The sequence below is a fragment of the Peromyscus eremicus genome, chromosome 9, assembly GCF_949786415.1.
Source record: "Peromyscus eremicus chromosome 9, PerEre_H2_v1, whole genome shotgun sequence".
NCBI classification, from domain to species: Eukaryota; Metazoa; Chordata; class Mammalia; order Rodentia; family Cricetidae; genus Peromyscus; species Peromyscus eremicus.
Genome location: NC_081425.1, coordinates 44608381 through 44626795, shown reverse-complemented (window position 1 = coordinate 44626795; position 18415 = coordinate 44608381). Strand labels below are relative to the sequence as shown.

The 18415-nt window shown below is 44.5% G+C and overlaps 1 protein-coding gene across 1 annotated transcript in view; it reads left to right on the top strand.

The window, feature by feature from the left end:
* Positions 1-18415, top strand: part of Enox1 (ecto-NOX disulfide-thiol exchanger 1) — a 562855-nt gene that overhangs the window by 483582 nt on the left and 60858 nt on the right. The gene's annotated exons all lie outside the window — the stretch shown is intronic.

Below are 18415 nucleotides of genomic sequence, written 5' to 3'. Positions count from 1 at the left end.
GGTGACTGTTGTGACAATGCTGGCTGTGGTGGTGACATTAGTTGTGGTGACAAGGTTGGTTGTGGTTAGAGTGTTGCCTGCGGTTACACTGGTGGGCTGCGGTAGAGATGTTTAGTGTTTCCATATTTAGAGAAGCATAGGAAAAGAGATCATTTCTGTGTAAAACTTACTTCCTAAAAGCTATGGAAATTCTTGAAGGTACAGCAGTCCTGGTTCTACAGGCCAGCTTTTAAAGGCCCTGCTACAGAGAGCCAAGAGAGCAGCACCTGTAGATGAGAACACAGAGGGATGGAGTAGGAGTTGGCTTCTAACAGTTGTCTCTGATTTCTTGATTACTTTTTCCTTTGATTCCTAGGGTTGAGTTTCTTTCTGAAATGCCTGCCAGTCAGCTAGACCTGCTAGGGTATTGCTTCTTATCTTTTTTCTACTATTTTCTGTTTTGACTTTATCTGTTATCTATTCTATTGAGCTTCTGGCTTGGTAATCATATTATTTGATTTCTGGAAGTTTACGCCTTCTCTGGTTATTGCCTTTTTATGTTGTCTTATTTTTATCTTTCCGTTGAATTATCATCTCAAATCTTTTTGAGCATTCTACTTAGAAATTTTAAAGGTGTTTTTTTTTGCTCCTAAATAATTCTACTAATTCCAGAATTGTTTGGGTTTAGTTTTGTTTTTGTGCACATCTATGCATGCATGTGTGCATATGTGTATGCTTGTGTGTGTGTGTGGTGTGTATGTGTGGTATGTGTGTGGTGTAGATGTGTATGTTGTATGTGTGTTTTGTGTGTGTGTGTGTGTGATATATGTATATGTTGTGTGTTTGTGTATAGTATGTGTGTGATGTATATGTTGTGTGTGTGTGTGGCGTGTGTGATGTATATTTGTATGTTGTGTGTGTGATGTGGATGTGCATGATATGTGGTATATGTGTGTGTGTGTACATGATATATGTTGTGTGTGTGTGTGTGTTTAAGCCTCTCTTTCATATAGAGGCTTGTTCCAAGCAAGGTGGTGGCTGGCCATCCATTCAGACTTAGCATGAAGGACTTGGTTTGCTTTCTTGAATGGTGTGTGGGTATGCTCGCTGCTGAAGCTGGGCCTCCTACACATGTTAACTGAGGCCTTCCCAGATAGCAGTTAACTCAGGGTATATTGACTACACACTTCATCTTAAGGAGAGCCTGGGAAACCTTAAGTACCCAAATTGATCGTATATTGTGAATTCCCAGAATTCCCTTTCTTTTCTCATTGATCTTACAAGTTTCTTCATTGACAGGCATGTGAGTTGAGTCTCTGGAGGAAGGGAACACACATGCATACAAACTCTACATCCATTACCTTAAACAGAGCCTGTTTCAAGGACTTTAACTTGAATCTAGTCCGTGACTGAATACTTAGCTAGCATGTGGCCAAGATAAAGGAAGTTGAGGCAGGCAGATATTAAAACTGTGTGGCCATCTAGAAATGTGGGAGAGGAAGAGCAGCAAGAAAGTTTTATGATTGTCTAAAAGGAAGGAATAAGGAGTCTATAGTAGTATATTTTGGAGTAAAAACAGTGACTATCTTAGTTAGGGTTTCTATTACTGTGAAGAGACACCATGACCATGGCAACTCTTTTAAAGAAAAACATTTAATTGTGGCTGGCTTACAGTTCAGAGGTTTAGTCCGTTATCATCATGGCGGGAAGCATGGCAGCATGCATCATCCCTCTGAAAAGTAATGAGGCCAGTGGATGAATCAATGGAGGAGCCATGGTGCTGGAGAGGAGCTGTGAGTTCTGCATCTGGATCCACAGGTATCAGGAAAAGAGTGAGACACTGGACCTGGTTTGAGTATCTGAGACCTCACAGCCCATCCCCAGTGACACACTTCCTCCAACAAGGCCACACCTCCCAATAGTGCCACTCCCTATGGGCCTATGGGGGCCATTTCATTCAAACCACTACAGTGGCCCAGGATGAGGGGGAAAGTGTGTAACTGAAACTGTGTAGGTACGAACATGTGAGCTGAAGAAGCTGAAATATGTAACGAGGCTGACTCTGGTAGCCACTTAATCTTTTTCTTGGACCTGGAACGGAGAAAAGGGGTAACCAAAAACAAGGCAGGGGGAGGCAGAGGAGGAGGAACATAAAAACCAAGTGTGGTGGTTCTGAGAAGCCTTGCTTCCAGGGACTGTGAGGAGTTCAGGATGGTCTAGATGGGGCTGAGGAAGACAAAGGCGTGGAACATGTCTTCAGCCGACAGCCCCCCTCAACTGCTATTGTTTATTTCATCAAGGAAACTGGCACAAACCCAGAAGAACAGGAAGCAGAGAAAAGGAGAAATCCCCCTCAAAGAAGACATTCAAATGTTTTAGCATGATTAGGTGTGTCTGAAGAATTTTTATGAAATACCTAGATACCAAGTAGTGAGTGTGAAAAACTACAGATAGATTAGTCTAGAATTTAAACTGTAGTGAATCATCAAACTCTACCTTCTGAAGAGACTCCGTGACCCTCAGCTGTCTAGTTATAAGGAAGAAGCATCCTGAACATGATGATCAGGTCGTTGACTCATTCAGGAAGAAGTTCATTAACAATATTACCATAATGTTTTTAATGCATGAAAGTATTATACAGCAGAACAGGAAAGAATTCAGTACCACGGTACAAGGCAAGGACATTTCACAACAATGTAGAGAGGGGCTTTCTTTTCAAAGCTGTAAAGCCTTCAGCTTTAAAAGGTTCCAAAAAGATGTGTGTGTATAAATAGACATGCACACATAAAAAGCCGATGTCTTTGCAAGCTGCAACCGCAGAGGCATGTCCTGGGCTTAGCCCATTCTATTTCATCTACCCAAATGCAGGTCCGTCCTTTCTTCCCTGAGAATTATTCCCAAGGTTTTCCCCACATTCATATTAAAAGTCCCTGGCATTTTGCTAGAAGCAGAAAACCTCCTACCCAGGAACATCTTAAATGTGCCTTTAGAAGGGGCTCAACGTCAAACAGAGCCTCTAACTGTGGAGTCCGCCTCGGCCTTTTTTTCTTTTTGTTCAACTACCTCAGAGTCTGTCCTTCCATTTGCTTCCCAGTCTTCTGCCCCTGCCTTGGCTTGATGCTTTCCAGCAGCTCATTAGTGACCCTAGGGTCACGTGTGGCGTGTGCCAGCGGCCCTCCTGTTTTCCGACATGTGCAGATGTCTTCTCCCAGACATCTAAAGGAGGCAGCATCTCGATTCAGAGCGAGACTCTCGAAGAGACCGTTAGCTCCGCTTGGAACCGGAAGCACACGCTATGCTCCTCTGTCGCCTGTGTGGAACGACCACACCTGACATCTGTTAGGGATGTAGAATTTTCACAGCGCCTTCCTGTTGGACTCTGGAGGAGACAAAAATGGCTGTACCTGAGGATAGCAGAGAGGAAATCTCAGAGTCTCTTCCCAGGACACAAATCAGAAGATGAGAGACAAGCTATGCCCACGCTGCCATGGGCATGGAGAAGATGAAGACACCGAGTGAGTGGAGGCCAGGGCAGAATCGACTTGACTGTTTTCTATCCTGCTTTGGGAACGTATGACTGTCTAAGCCTCGGGTTCTTCACCTGGCCAGTGGGTCCTGCCAAACTCACCAAGGCTTTGTTGTTGTAAAATAAGATCACACATGTAAATGCCCTGAAAGGCAGTTGTATGGTGCAGACAGTTGCTACTGTATCCTAGGTGAAACTATGGCAGGCCTAAAACTAAAACTAAATAAATAAATTGAAGACTCGGGTTTTGTAAAGTTAAGTCTGGGCATGTTCCATGGTCCTGTGTGGCCCGTGCTGATGCATCGCCCCTCCCAAGGAGTTCCTCCCCCAATGCCTTTATGTTATTTCTCCATCCCGGGATCCCACATCCAGAATTCCAGGCAAGAAACTGAATCCTATAAGTGTCAAGAGACTGGCCCAAGGCATATGTCACCTAGCAGTGTGGCAGCTCCAGCCCAGGTCTCTCTGACCCCTCTCTGAGGCCGTCAGTTTCTGAGCCATGCTTCCTTGAACATCAGTGCCTAGGAACTATAGTCATGGAGGCAGAAGACTGGTAGAACATTCTAGTCCAGGTATTAGGGGACTTCAACAGTAGCAGCCTCTTGCTGCCTCTGTGTCATAGGCCCCAGGTGGGTCTTTGCATTAGCAGAATAAGAAGTAACAAAAGGAAAATCATACACACACACACACACACACACACACACACACACACACACACAGCTTGTATTTATTGAATTTAAACTAGGGAAATAAATCTCTTCACTTCTGGGAGGGGACTGAAAAGCCCTAATGAAACTTAACTATTGGCGGTTCATCTCACCATGAGTCCTCTTGTGCCTCCATTAATTAATCTGATCATCAAATGCATCCTCATTAGTAATCATCCCTCTGAAAAGTAATGAGGCCAGTGGATGAATCAATGGAGGGGCCAGGGGTAGGAATCATGGCACCACCCTGCAGACCATTAGAATCATTTGCCTTCTGTGGCCTTTTCTTGCTTCTGTTATGAGGAATCGCAGTTGTCTGGTAGCCTTGCTGCCATCGCCAGGATAGTCAGGACACAGGACCTTCCACTGCGCCACTCTGCAAGTAGTGTGATGACCTTTGAATGACCTTCCCTGTCACCACCTCTTGTGGAAATTGCTTCCTGACTTATGTGCAGTATTACACTCCAAGTACCAGATTTATAGTGAAAAGGATCTTTTCTTAAATGTAGTAAATCAAAATGGAGTTCTGCCGCAGACACACTCTGGTCTCCCCTGTTCGGCCATTGCCATCTCTCTCCTTCCAGCCACAGATGCCGAAATGAATCCTTGTGGTCTGGCCTTGACTCCAATTCTGTATTGCCTGCCAGGGCACAGAACCCCACCCCCCACCCCACTCACTCACTCACTCACTCACCATAAAGCCCCGAGCCTGCTGGTACTGTGGCTGCCTGCTCATAGCAGGTGCCCTGCTCCCAGCCAGCCTGATGCCGTCATCCACCTCCAGATCTTGGCTACAGTTGGGAGGGCATCCTGCTCCAAGATTTCTCTGCAGCTGCTTCGAAGAGGCAACGGGGGCTTAGAACAACTGCCCAACTTCCTTCTCACCTGAAATGAAGGCTGTGAAAAGAAAAGAAGGCAGGGAGAGAGGGGAAAGAAGGAAGTAGGAAGAATGGGGGGAAATGTTTGTTTTAGCTAATATATGCAGAAGAGAAACAGAGGTGGTAGTTGGTGTGGGCTCCTGGGTCTGTTGGACATCTTGGTTTTTGCTTTTCCATTCAGTGCAAAAATATATGCTCAACTGAAGAAAACTTAGAAGCATGAAGGATGTATAGAAAAGAAATTGTTCATAGTATCACTACCCAGATAGTTAACTGTTTAACATCTGCCCTTGCCCTTCTGAAGTCTTTTTTCTTTATGCTCACATAAGAATATAGTACTAATCATGTTGAAATATTGACCAATGGGATAGCCAAACTTAGTCAGTTAAGTTTCTGCAACTGTAACCAGAGTATAGAATTGGGAATTCAGTTCCAAGATGTTCTATGGTTAGTTAAAGACTATGTTTTCTCCTCTGTTTAACAAAGCACCCTGAAGAGTCATCAAGGGAAACTTAAAGGGAGTTACTGCCCAATCTGGCCCTGCTTTATAGACCACCCTCTTCAGTCAATTGATCGGTGGAAACAGCGCCATCATGGAGTTCTCATCTGGATGCTACTTCTTCATTCTGGCGATTTCCTGCTAGTTCTTGAGTCTGTCTGTCTGTCTTAGTTTCTTCCTTTACCTTTCAATCTTCTCTCCCTCTTTGCCTCTCTCTCTCTTTCTCTCTTCTCTCCCTCTCCTTCTCCCTCCCTCACTCCTCCCCCTTCCTTTCTCCCCCATTTCCCTTTCTTTCCTCTCCCCTCTTCTGTTTCTTACCTCCACAAACATAATGCGGGGTAATTTTAGCAAATAGCTACAACGTTCTTTTTTTTTCGAAGTCCTGTGGAATACCGAGAAAGCAAAAGTACTCGCAAGCTTCTGTCAAAGCTTTCCAAGAAGAGATTAAGTATTACAGTCATGCTTACAAACAAAAGGCCAGCACTGTGGCTTCTCGGGCAGCTTTCTGTTCTATTCTCTTGAACCAGTCTGTTGACTGCAACCCACATGGCCACAGTCCATTTCTTAGGTCTGTTGCCACCTTTTTATTCAAAGGGTGTTTTATTCGCTTGGGTGTTCCCTGAGCGGGCCTCACTAGTAAACATGGGGACTCTCACTAAAAAGTGACAAAGACATGTTCCTCTTGCTAAAAAAGAACTGAGCACAAAGGAAGACAACGATTGTAAAATGATACACAACAGTAGAGAGCAGTAAGACCCAACACTGTATATTTGAAAGATTAATAAAGTAGAACAAAATTGGTGTTATTGATCAGTTTGAAGTCACAACCTGGGAAGCAATGTTAAATGCAAACAAGGTTATACCCCTAAACCCAACAGCGTGTGAGGACAGCAAGAAGACCTTTGTGATACGTTTTTAAACGGAGACAATGAGACTTGTAGGATTGAGTATCTTATCACTACCAAATCAGAGGAAATCGAGAGTCTGACTGACCTCAGCCTTAAACATCGAGTTAGCAGCTTAAGTTTTGTATTCCAGGAAGAGATACAAATTGCTTTATGGGGCAAGTTCTCCATCCTTCCGAGGGCAGGTGCTGCCGGTCGTCAGAATGCACACAGATAAAGTGGAAGGAGACGGGAGAAGGCTTCTCAGTAGTTTATAAGGCTTGTAGATTCCGTGCTAGCCACAGGGCTGTGTGAAGCTGGGCAGGGAGTCAGGCCAGTCTCCTTTGTGAATATAGGTCTAATGGCTGTGTGTATTGAGGTTTTCCTGTTACTGCTGTCATTATTCCTCCTGCGACTATAGTTCAGTTATGACTGGTGACAGAGACTGAGACCGGAGGATCTCACATTTGAGATCAGACTAGGCTGTGTAGAGAGGCAAGGCCAACATGCCCAACATAGTAAGACCCTTTCTCATTTTTTTTTTAAATTAAAAGAAAAAAGAGTCTGCAATTTAAAGCAGAGCAAATTTGGAATAGTCCAGCTGCAACAGGACCACCTACCTTCTCCTCAGAGACAGGCTTTTAACTGTTGTTTCTCTCTCCTGACCTGGGAGGAGCGACCGAGGAGGAAGAAGAGTTGAAACCCGGAGCCTGGGGTCCATAGTTACCATGAGACTGCTAAAGGGTAGTGTTCCACATTGGCCTCAGTGTTAAAATAACTGGGAAGTTTTGGGGAAATTAGCACTTGCTTGCTTCCACTTCCTTTGTGAGAAGGGAACATGCCTGTCTATTCATGAAGTTTGTTCTGGAGCCATCTAAAGATTCAAAATAATGAATAGATGGGTTGTTCTTCTCTCCTGGGCTGGATCAGACTACAGAGCAAGTTCAAGGCCCACTTGGACAACTTCACAAAATCTTGTCTCAAAACACAAAGTTAATTAAAGGCTAGAAACACAACTCAATGTTGGAAGGCTTGTATAGCATGTGCAGGGTTATAGGTTCAGTCTCCAGAACTGGAGTTGGGGTGGGGAGCAAGTTAAATTCTCTCCCACACATGTGCCTGGTTAAAAATCTTAACATTGAACCAAAGACACAAGTGTTGGTGGTAATAGCCATTGCTAATGATGCCACAATGAACTCTGGGTTGGCTCTCAAGTGCCCAAGGTAGATAAGACCCAAGATTTCTTAAAAAACACCCTTCCAATGGAGGCCACAGGAGTTTATCCTCAAGTCACCGGTGTAGGGTATTCTAGCTGGCCTCTCTCACCATGACTGAGTTAGAAATGCTACAAAGAAAGAACATGTCTCTCTCGGCCTTTGCAGCGCATTGCAAAGACCCATCTGTTCAATCATGTCCTCATTTGACGGAGGTAAATGGGCCAACCTGGCTGGAAAGCAGACTAATATCTTAAATCTCAGTACATGTGTCCAGAGGTTAGGGTGACAGCCAACTCATATAACTGCAGGGAAAAGGTGGTAAGAATAAATACATCTCAGCAAATTGGATTAGCATTTGCCCGGGGATTGCCCGTGCAGGCAGTGGAGAGAACAGCGCTATCTGTCCCTGCTTCAACGGGGCGTTTGACGCCTTCTCTTGTGAACTGCATGAATGGTATTAATTCACGTCGGGTTGGCTGGCTGTATTTTGAAAATCAACAGAAGGGAGACTACTACGTGACTGGAGTGGGGGTGGGGGGGGGCAGACAACAGACCTTTCTTCTGAGTACCAACCTGCAGTCCCCAGTACCGCCCACTCATGTTCGTTAAAAGCCACTTGACCTGCCTGGGTGTTACACTGCCAGTTTTACAAAGAGGATAATGACGGCGCTGTGTTTAACTCGGTGCCTTCGGCCATTCCAGAAGCCTCACATCACTTAGTGGATGCACCTCAGTCTCATAATATCCCGCTGGTAAATATTGTTTACTTAACTTCTGAAGAACACGCAAAACAGGAAACTGAGATGACCTTGCAAATTACACTAGGAAGAAAAAGCATCTGAAAACGAGAAAGTGGGATTTAAAGCCTTCCCAATCACTTTCACGTCTCTTTTCCCTCGCTCAGTGTGGAAGAAATTGTTCCGTGGCTTTGCTGTGCTGCCTCCGACCTCACGAAGCAGTTCTGACGGTAGAATGTGAGCAAAACAGGGAGAGCAGAGATGCAGAGTGGCCTGCTCGGGCTTCTACAGCACACTCCTCTGAGATGCTGGTGTGTGGCTTATTTGCCCGTTTGCCAACCCTGAGCTATATTTCCTCATAGGAACAGAGGATATCATGACTAATAACCCCAGGAGGTTACATGAATACCAAAAATTATTGTCTATACCAGAGTTCCCTCCCAGGGCATAGTCAAGTAAATGAAATTGTCTTTAAAACCACATCAGATAAAACATTTCCTACCAACTTCCAGCCAATAATCCAAGGTCATGGTTTACCTTTCTTAAACCCAGGTAGGTAGTGGCTGTGCACACCAGGAATAGACCCTTTGCAAGCCTTTGCCTCTCTAAATGGCATTGTTTTCTGTGATAATCATAAAAATTGGTAATAATAGTGGTCAAGAAATACGTGCAGACTTGAGATTGTCTTATGGTGAACTTCAGCTGTATTTGTATCTATAAAAATATGATACAGTGCAATGAGCAGGAAAATACAGCAACTAACTCTATAATTTTTGAACCCACCAGTTTGAACTTTGATCCTCTTTGGCAGTAAATAAACGTTTGTAAATCATTATCGCCTAAATAAAAGCAGATCGCAATAAAACCAAACAAATGCAAAATGCTGCAACTATAAGTATGTCGTGGATGTGACACACTGACTTGTGTCCTAGCTTTAAAGGAAACAGTCTGAAAAGAACACACTGCAATTTTCAAAATAGTAACATTTGATACAAGTGTTTCACATAGGAACTAAAATGTGCATTTCTCTTAAAAAAAAACAAAAACAAAACAAAACAGGCAGGACCTCATGGTTCTCTGTCTCACTTTTAAATTTTTTTTGGGGGGGTTTTTTTGGTTTTTTTTTTTTTTTTTTTTTTTTGGTTTTTGGAGACAGGGTTTCTCTGTGTAGCTTTGTGCCTTTCCTGGAACTCACTTGGTAGCCCAGGCTGGCCTCGAACTCACAGAGATCCGCCTGCCTCTGCCTCCCAAGTGCTGGGATTAAAGGCGTGCGCCACCACCGCCCGGCTTCACTTTTAAATTTTAAGCAGAGACTCTCGAAGTTGCCCTGTTGGGTGGTTAGATGTGGCTCAGGCTTTGTAGTAACTGTACTGTCAATGTTTATCTTGAATCTATTGTTGAAATGCAAAATGTATGCAGTGCCAAGCAAGCACAAATGATTCTGAGTCAAAACAAATGTGTGTTGGGGCTGGAGAAACGACGCTGCAGAGAGTACTTCCTAATGTTGCAAAGGACCTGGGTTCAGTTCCCAGCACCCCCCTCGGTGGCTCATAACCACCTATCACTCCAGTTCCAAGGCATCTGATGCCCTCTTCTAGCTTCTGCAGGCTCCAGAACACATGTTGTACACAGAAACGCAAGCAGGCACACACATAGAAATTGGTAAATGAATCTTTAAAAATAATAATAATGTGTAGAAGAGCCCTTCTTTGTGTGCAGATGTGAGCCTGTGTGTGAAGGTAAACCGGGGAGAGGGTGATAGATGGGCACATGGTACAGTGTAAATATCTTTGTGGAACAGTGGAATATACTAGTCTGAAGACTGAACACGTCTCATTAAATTCCAGCAGTACTGGGAATAATCCTTTAGCATTTAGATCAATAGATTTTGTGAAGGAATAGTCTATTGCTGATTTGAATGGGTTTGCTTGTATACTATGACAGACTTTGATTAGTTTAGTTATTGTTTTAAAATTCCGTATCACTACACCTAACTCCTGCACCTCAGTCTAACAGCTTGGAGGCAGGGCCCCTCTGCCTTCTTGCATGCCTAACCCTCAGGTCTTGCATCTCAGTGGCTTCCTCTGTTTTCCCATTTTGTGTGGTTCTAGCAGTCTTACAGAAATTATGCCACCCTTAGGAAATTTTGCTTTATTAAAGGATTCTTGGACCTACCCCACACATAAACACACAGACACAGCTCTGTGTAGCAGGGGAAATCTTATTTTATTACAGGCCAACCCCAGAGAATTTAGACTGCTTCAGCTCAGGGGTGCCATTTTCTGGGGGCTCTTCCCTCCTCTTCTCCTGGCCCAAACATCTTGGAAAATCTCTCCCTCAGATGTTCACAAACATCTTTCAGTTCATGCCCTTTATCAGACTTGGGGAACAGAATCCCTGCCAGCAGACTGTACTGGGGGAAAACAAGTTATTTTGTGTTTTAGAACCACCCCTAGGCAAACCCAAACCTGTTTCTGCTTTCTCCTAATCTCCTAGCTGTCCAAAGCAGCTAGGGTACCAGTAGACTTGCCCCCAGGTTCAGGCTCTTGATCCCTCAGGGGCTGATCCCCAGCAAGCATGCACCTAGGGCGGGACAGCTCTGGCACTCCGGTCTTAACAGGAGGGTCAGAGGTTGGGACCATGCTTCAGGCAACCCTGGGCTTTAAAGGAAGCCTGATCCCATCAACAAAAAATTGCCTTTCTGTCTAGCAATGAGAATGGCATTTAAAATTCAATATCAGGAAAGATATTGACGAGATTAAGGGCCTCGAGGAATTGATTTATGAGGAAAGACCCAAGGAATTAAATATGTATAGCCTGGTGTAATAGGATATTAGCTCTGAACACAATTTCATTTCTAAGATCCAGCATTCCTGTTATCAGTCATCTGAATGAGGAGGACTCTCCAGGAGATGTCCCTCCCCCAGGGGTCACCCTGCCAGAGGCAGAGAAAGGGAGGTGCCAGGATTGATACAAGGGCCACCAGCTTGGTTCCCCTCAACCTGATATAAATTGAAGTGCATTTTCCTCCCCAGGTGGGAGCAGATGACATTTCCAACTAGAATAGATCTTGGATTGTATTATCACCTCTCGCAATGAGAACATTCCAGCTAGTTCCATCTCTCCCTGTTCTGCAGGTACTGGGTGGTAAATGCCGATCTGTCCCTTGAGCCACGTTTCCCTCCTTTGTCAGAAACACCACTGCACATGCTTGTGTTTAGGTTATAGCCTTGCTCTCAGGTTGTGAGCATATGCGCTCGATTTCTCCGTCTCAGCTTTCCCTTCCAGTTGGAGACTGGCTCAGGATTTTCAGGCACAGAGTACAACAGGCTCAAATGACTATAACCTCCTCAGCAGGGCCTGAGGTTGACGTTCCTCAGCAGGGTCAGTGTTGCTGAGAACCAAAGCAGAGTGAAGAAGTAGTATCTGGAGGGCTCCCGAAGGTGTGTCCGGGTGAAATATCACTCCAGAAGGACAGAGTTAAGGAGTGCGTGCTCGCATCACAGAGCTAAAGCAGGTCAACGAGCTGACAGAGCTGACGCCATGCACAGCTGTGTTGCAGGCTGAAGTAATTGAGGAAATCGGGTTGGAGACAAGGCATATAGACACAGCGAGGTTGGCTCACGGGCATTGCCATGGAGCCCAGCCATTCAAAGTGCTGCTCCAGTGGACCATCCAGTCACACGCACCATGGCCTTGGGTGAAAATTCCTTCAGGAAATTCCTGGCCTCGCTTCCTTAGGTGATATTCTACTGGCCTTCAAAGTGTGCCCCACTGACTGGAGCTTCTGATTTATAGCAGATTTGTGAAGGTAGAATAATTTTGTTAAAGCTGAATCAAAATGACTGAACATGTCGAATTTCAATTCATGACAATCCATGGATTCAAAGATTGAGTGGCACGCTTCTAGTGGAACAAATAATTCAGAAGAGAGACCCTGAGCCTGTTCTACTGACCTGGAATCTGATCACCCAAAAGCTTAAGGGTTCTTCTGTAAAGTACACTGGCCATAGTCATTATTAGAGTGTATCGTTGCCCCAAGTTAGTTACTGTGTTTATATTAACATCCTTGTGACCCATCATTTTGAAGACAGTCCCTAAGGTTTTTGTTGCTGTTGTTTTCTGTATTCTCCATGTTATCTAGCCCAGGGTTGGTTGAAGGAATAGATATTAACAGAATGTTTTAGGACTGAATGTAGAGCTAAGCCTTGGTGATAGCCTGGAGCAAAGACAAGATGGAGGGAGACAGAGAGAATGAGTCAGTGGGTCAGTCACTATCACAGGAGCTCCAGCTGGTATCATGAGGTCGCCAATTTAAATAAACCTAAATTTAGAAAGGATGGTCACTCCTGCCATCATGGAAGGCACAAAATCAGCATTGTATTTCAAGGTCTTCTCCATTTTGTGATGTCCACCACCTCTCTCCCCCAGGAGCTCTGTAGGCTGCCAAAGAATCCTGAGTTGTCAGCCCTGCAAGTGACCATTTCCAGTGCAGTGCTGTTGGTCTCCTTCATACAAACCACATACCTGTCACCCCTCACTTCCCTGGAGCCCAACCTTACACCATCTGCTAACATTATTTTGGTAGCAAAATTACAAGATTTAGGAAACCAAAATATAAGGAAGGCTTGCAGTTTTTAAAGGAAGGCTCAGCCCACCATACTGCTCATAGAAGTGTTCACAATAACGTCTTCCTCAGGCTCGCTCCTAAGAGGGAATAATGAATGCCTAAGTTCAGGATGTTGCTAGGAGGATTGTAAGTTTGGCCTGTTCTGATTTCCATTTAAAATTGATGGTGCACCATGGTCGCCGAGGTAGAAATAGCAGTTTGAGGTAAGAAAATGGTGCAGGTGGTAGGTCTCTCCCAGACAGTGGGACCTCAGGTGTATGACAGCCCTGTGCCACTGATTCTCCCCTCTGTAAAGAAATGGAAATGTGACCTCACTTATTCCAGGGCTCCAAATAACATTTGTAATGCTCTTTGAATTTGCTAGAAAGGAAGACCCATCACACACCAAAGCCTCCATCCCCAAAGAGCATTACAAATGATCTTATTAAATACATGGCCTAGAAATATCAAGCCACGTCAGGTGCAGCATTTATTTACCTGCTTCTCGTCCGCTAGAGTGTTTCCACTTGATTGGCATATGGATAATTGTCTAATTGGAACACACTCAGTTGTAACCACCCAAGAATGTAATAGTGCATCTGTTTAATGCCATACTCTCAAATGTTAAATTAAAATTATGCTGCAGTCAGCCAGTCTAACCCGGAGACACTTCTGATTAAGTTCTAGCTGCCTGTGAACGTCTGTAATTGAGGCACGTTGGTACTTAAAAATTCAAACTAGAAAGAATATTATACAGTCTCATAAATTTCAATGAAAAGGACCAGAAAAGCCGACTTAAATTGTCTAGTTGTAAACTATCTCACTTTTTATAGGGCGCCTAGTCAAATGAAGGATAGCAGTTTGAATCACCACTGCTTTTGAATGCATAAATATTAGATTCTCAGGTTTCTGCTTTGTAAACCAAAGAAAGCACTAATTTTCCAGAATGCACAAACCACTCTAAGGGTGTTGGCTTTCTTTCTTCCTGCAATGGAAGTTTCTTTGAGGGAGAGAGTGGGACATGGGGAATAAATAACATAATTATAAATCCAGTGATTGGAATTATTTAACCTTTTAGGAAATATCCTTCGGATTAAGGATAGCTAGAACTGCCAGAGTAATGAATCAAATGTGTCAGATGGAGCCATAATTTTCCTCTGAGGTTTTTTTTTTTTTTTAGATCTGTATGCCTAGAACAATAAATTATCCAGTGAGGGAGCCTTGGATAGTTTTTGTTGCTTCTCTTTGCAGAGTCATAGTTTAAATGCATAGAAGTAGGAAAATCGGAGCAAGCATTCATTCATCCTTCCATTCATTCGCTCATTTACGAACTACTGAATGAGCTAAATTGTCGACTTTAGCGTTGATGCAAGCCATCTAGTTGAGGACATGTGTGTAAACTGTGACACAGCAGCAAGTGCTTTGGAAACAGAGACGGTAGATCAGCTCATGGTGTTTGGGTGATTGAAAGATGTCTCCACAAAGAACCCAAGGTATGCTGGAGTCTTATGTCAGCTGGACACAAGCTGCAGCTGTGTGAAGTGAGGGAAACTCAGTTGAGCAAAATGCTTTCGTAAGATCCAGCTATAAGGCATTTTCTTAATTAGTGATTGGTGGGTGGGGCCATTTCTGGGCTGGTGGTCCTGGGTTCTATAAGAAAGCAGGCTGAGCAAGCCATGAGGAGCAAGCCAGTAAGCAGCAACCCTCCATGGCCTCTGCATCAGCTGCTGCCTCCAGGTTCCTACCCTGCTTGGGTTTCTGTCCTGGCCACCTTCAGTGATGAGCAGTGATGTGGAAGTGTAAGCCAAATTAACCCTTTCCTCCCCAAGTTGCTTTTTGGTCATGGTGTTTTCATCGCAGCAAGAGAAACTCTAACCAAGACACAAGGCAATTGTATTTCATTGTGTTAATTGCCCTGGACAGGGCTTCAGGGGCCAAGGGATTTACAGTATCCTTAAGCCAGAGTGCAGAATGGATATCAGAGGGACAGGCAGCATCCAGGGAAGAGCTGGTGGGTCAGTGAGAGCAAGGCTAGGGTAAGTAACAGAACAGGCTGGGTTGGAAGGAGGGTACCTGTGGGGGAGGAGAGGGGTGGTTGACAGACAGGCAGGATATGTGTTAACAGGCACAGTTTGAAACCCTGTACCTAGCTAAGGGGCTTGTGCATACTGAGAGAAAGTAAGAACCTAACAGACAAGCTTTGCAATTTGCAATGCCAGTATACATAGTATGCAAGCTAAAGCTAGGGGCTCGAATAGGGTCACTGCAGAGAGCATGTGAGGAGAAGAAAAGAAGCTGGTGTAAGAGCTAGCAACATCACAACTGACTGGAGTTCTGGGGACTGGAACCACATTGGGGCCAGCGAGGACTAAGTGAGAATTGAAGGTACCAGTGATTCTTAACCTGGTTACTCATTAGCGTTATCTATGGAGGCTTAGGAAAGTAACCGATGCCTGGTTCCCACCTCTAGTCATTTGGAGTTAATTGGGCTTCTGTGGGTCCTAGAAAGCTGTATTTTTAATACTACTTGGGTATTATTAGTGTATAGAAGGAATGAAGACCCACTTGTCCTTGACTGTCCTTTTAAGAAATGTAAATAAAACTCAGAACTTGCAAACATCTGATGAACTGCCTGTAGTCACAGGGGAATAGATAATGGGCATTTTTGAAAATGAAGGGCTATGTCCTGAATGGCTTCAGGGATTGACCTGACTAGAACAGGGAGTGAATAAAGCAAAGATAAACACGGGGACACACAGAAAAGCTGGGATCACGTGGGTTAGGCTCTCGGACAGAGAAGCTGCAGACCCCCAGAAGGCTCAGTGTCTTTATTACGTACAGTTGAAGAGTGGGCGGGGTTACCACATGTAGCTGAACAAGGAGGCAGGATTATTATATACAGCTGACCATGGAGGGACTCTGTAGGGGAGTCTTCAGGCTGTAAACATCCAGGGGAGAAAGCTCGAGTGGGTATTCTCTGCACACACAATCAGCATCCACACAATCCACACACCCCATGGATCCTGCTGAGCCTCAACTGGGGAAGGCTTTACAATTCCCATGGTTCCGAGGCATTGGGCTGTACCCATGTCAAACGTTGCACGTCCACTCAGGATTGTATTCGCTCACTACAATGAAGAATCTTTAGACCCTATTATTGACAATGACTAAAGTTTTTCTCCCGTGTGTGGGGAGGTAAGTGTTTCCCCACAGTAACCCTGTGGGTCAGCTTCCACATATTACCTTTCAGGCATGCCCTTGACCTAGAAGTTGTGTGGCTAGATCAGTGTCTGTGCTGGCGTGTTCCACTGTGGTCTTGTACAGACTGGGAGAACTGGAGGGGGCTGATTTGTCACTGGAAGTGCAGATGAGATAAAGTGGATCCATGTACCCCATAGATACAGTACAAAATGTTAACATGGGTGGATCCTAAAAGTCACATGGAAAACATAGTGAACAGTAAGAAACATGGCAGTGTTCCAGAAAAAGACATACAAAACAACATCAATGTACATGTTTCAGAATAAAAGTTCAGACATTATAAGCATTAAAGTGATGGTTTACACATAGGAGGAAAAGGGAGTGGAGATGAAAGCAAGGATTTTGTTTAAAAGTACAATTCCATGAAAGAATGAGATTATATGGAAGCTTTCATGGGAAGTAAGGTTAGGGGGAAGGGGTGTGTGTGTGTGTGTGTGTGTGTGTGTGTGTGTGTGTGTATGCATGCATATGTGTGTTTGTGTGTGTGTGTGTACAGATGAGATGGAAGGTTCTACTAAGTGTGTATATGTCTGTGTGTATGTGTGTGTATGTGTGTGTGTGTGTGTATGCATGCATATGTGTGTTTGTGTGTGTGTGTGTACAGATGAGATGGAAGGTTCTACTAAGTGTGTATATGTCTGTGTGTATGTGTGTGTATGTGTGTGTGTGTGTGTGTGTGTGAACATGCAGATGAGATGGAAGGTTCTACTAGGTCTGTGTGTGTGCATGTGTGTGTGCATGCATGTGTGTGCTTGTGTGTGTGTGTGAACATGCAGATGAGATGGAAGGTTCTACCAGGCTTCTCAGGTATTCAGTGTTGATAGTAACAGCTAAGAGTTACTTCCAAGTCTTTTCTCCAATCTTAAGTCCATTTGATTTTTTTTTTCCCTGAATTACTAGAACAGTGTGTGCCCATTACAGATACAACAGAAAGTTAACAAGCAAGACTTGTTAGGTCACAGACTAGCTCCTGTGGAGACAGTGTCCAGATCCTCCCCTGTGGATATGGCCGAATTAACTGATGTTCATTCATTGCTTGTTTATGTATGAGCGTGGGCGTGTATATGCCACACAGCACATGTGAACGTTTGAGGACAACCTTTGGCGTCAACCTTTGCCTTGCACCTTGAGATGGAAGTCTCTGGTTTTACCAGTGTGTGCACCAGGCTAGGTGGCTCTCAGCTTTCTTGGGGCTTGCCTCTCTTCACCTCCCCTGTCACTGTAGGAGTGCGGGAAATCTAAACACAAACCGCTGTACCTAGGTTTATAGTCCCTGGAGATTTCTATTCACATGTGGGAAGTCTCTCGTGGCTAGATTTGTAATTTTTTTTTTTTTTAAATAACAAACTCATCATCATCACTTGAGTCCGAACACCAGGCAACCTCAGGCTGTCCTCTGGTCAGTGACCGATGAGAATGAACAGGGGACAACCCACTATTTCTACTGTCTTCTAGGTGCTTCTGTCTGTCCCACAGGACCTCAGAGGCTCCCACGTTTCTGTGCTCTGGGCCGCTGATACACAATTCAAGCTTATGAGTTGTCAAAGGGAGCCACAAGAGCAGAATGGGGGGGGGGGGACTAAGCTGTGAGAGAAATGACTGTTTACAAAGAGAAACCAAGGGAGATTTTTAAATCTATACACAGTTCCAAAATAGGCAGTTGTACTAACAAAACCAGGAGAAGGAATGAGGAGAGGGGGCGTTGTTTTTGTTTCGGTTTGTTTTGGTGTAGGTTTTGTGAGTACTTCCCATGCCCAGCTCCACTAAAGCACTTGGTATTGAAGATTCAGTGAAGTCTTTCTGAGTGGTGTCCATAAGCATGAGAAATCCAGTCTGAGAGTTCCCTTGGACTCTGGTTAGCAACTGGCCAACCGTTCTGTGGCCTAATGCCTGGAGTCAGCCCCTTCCCAGCAGGAACACACTACTCCTTCACATCCGTAGAGAGGCGTTAGTAATGTACCACAGCAGGAAAATAGGCTCTTCTGTGTTTTCAAACTGGTCCTTTGTTGTCAAGAGGCTTTGAGTACACATCGCTGTTTCCCGGGCCTGCAGCACTTGAATGCATTCTCTAGCCTGTATGCACATTAACCTCAGAGAGTCAGTGCAGGGCGGTCCTGG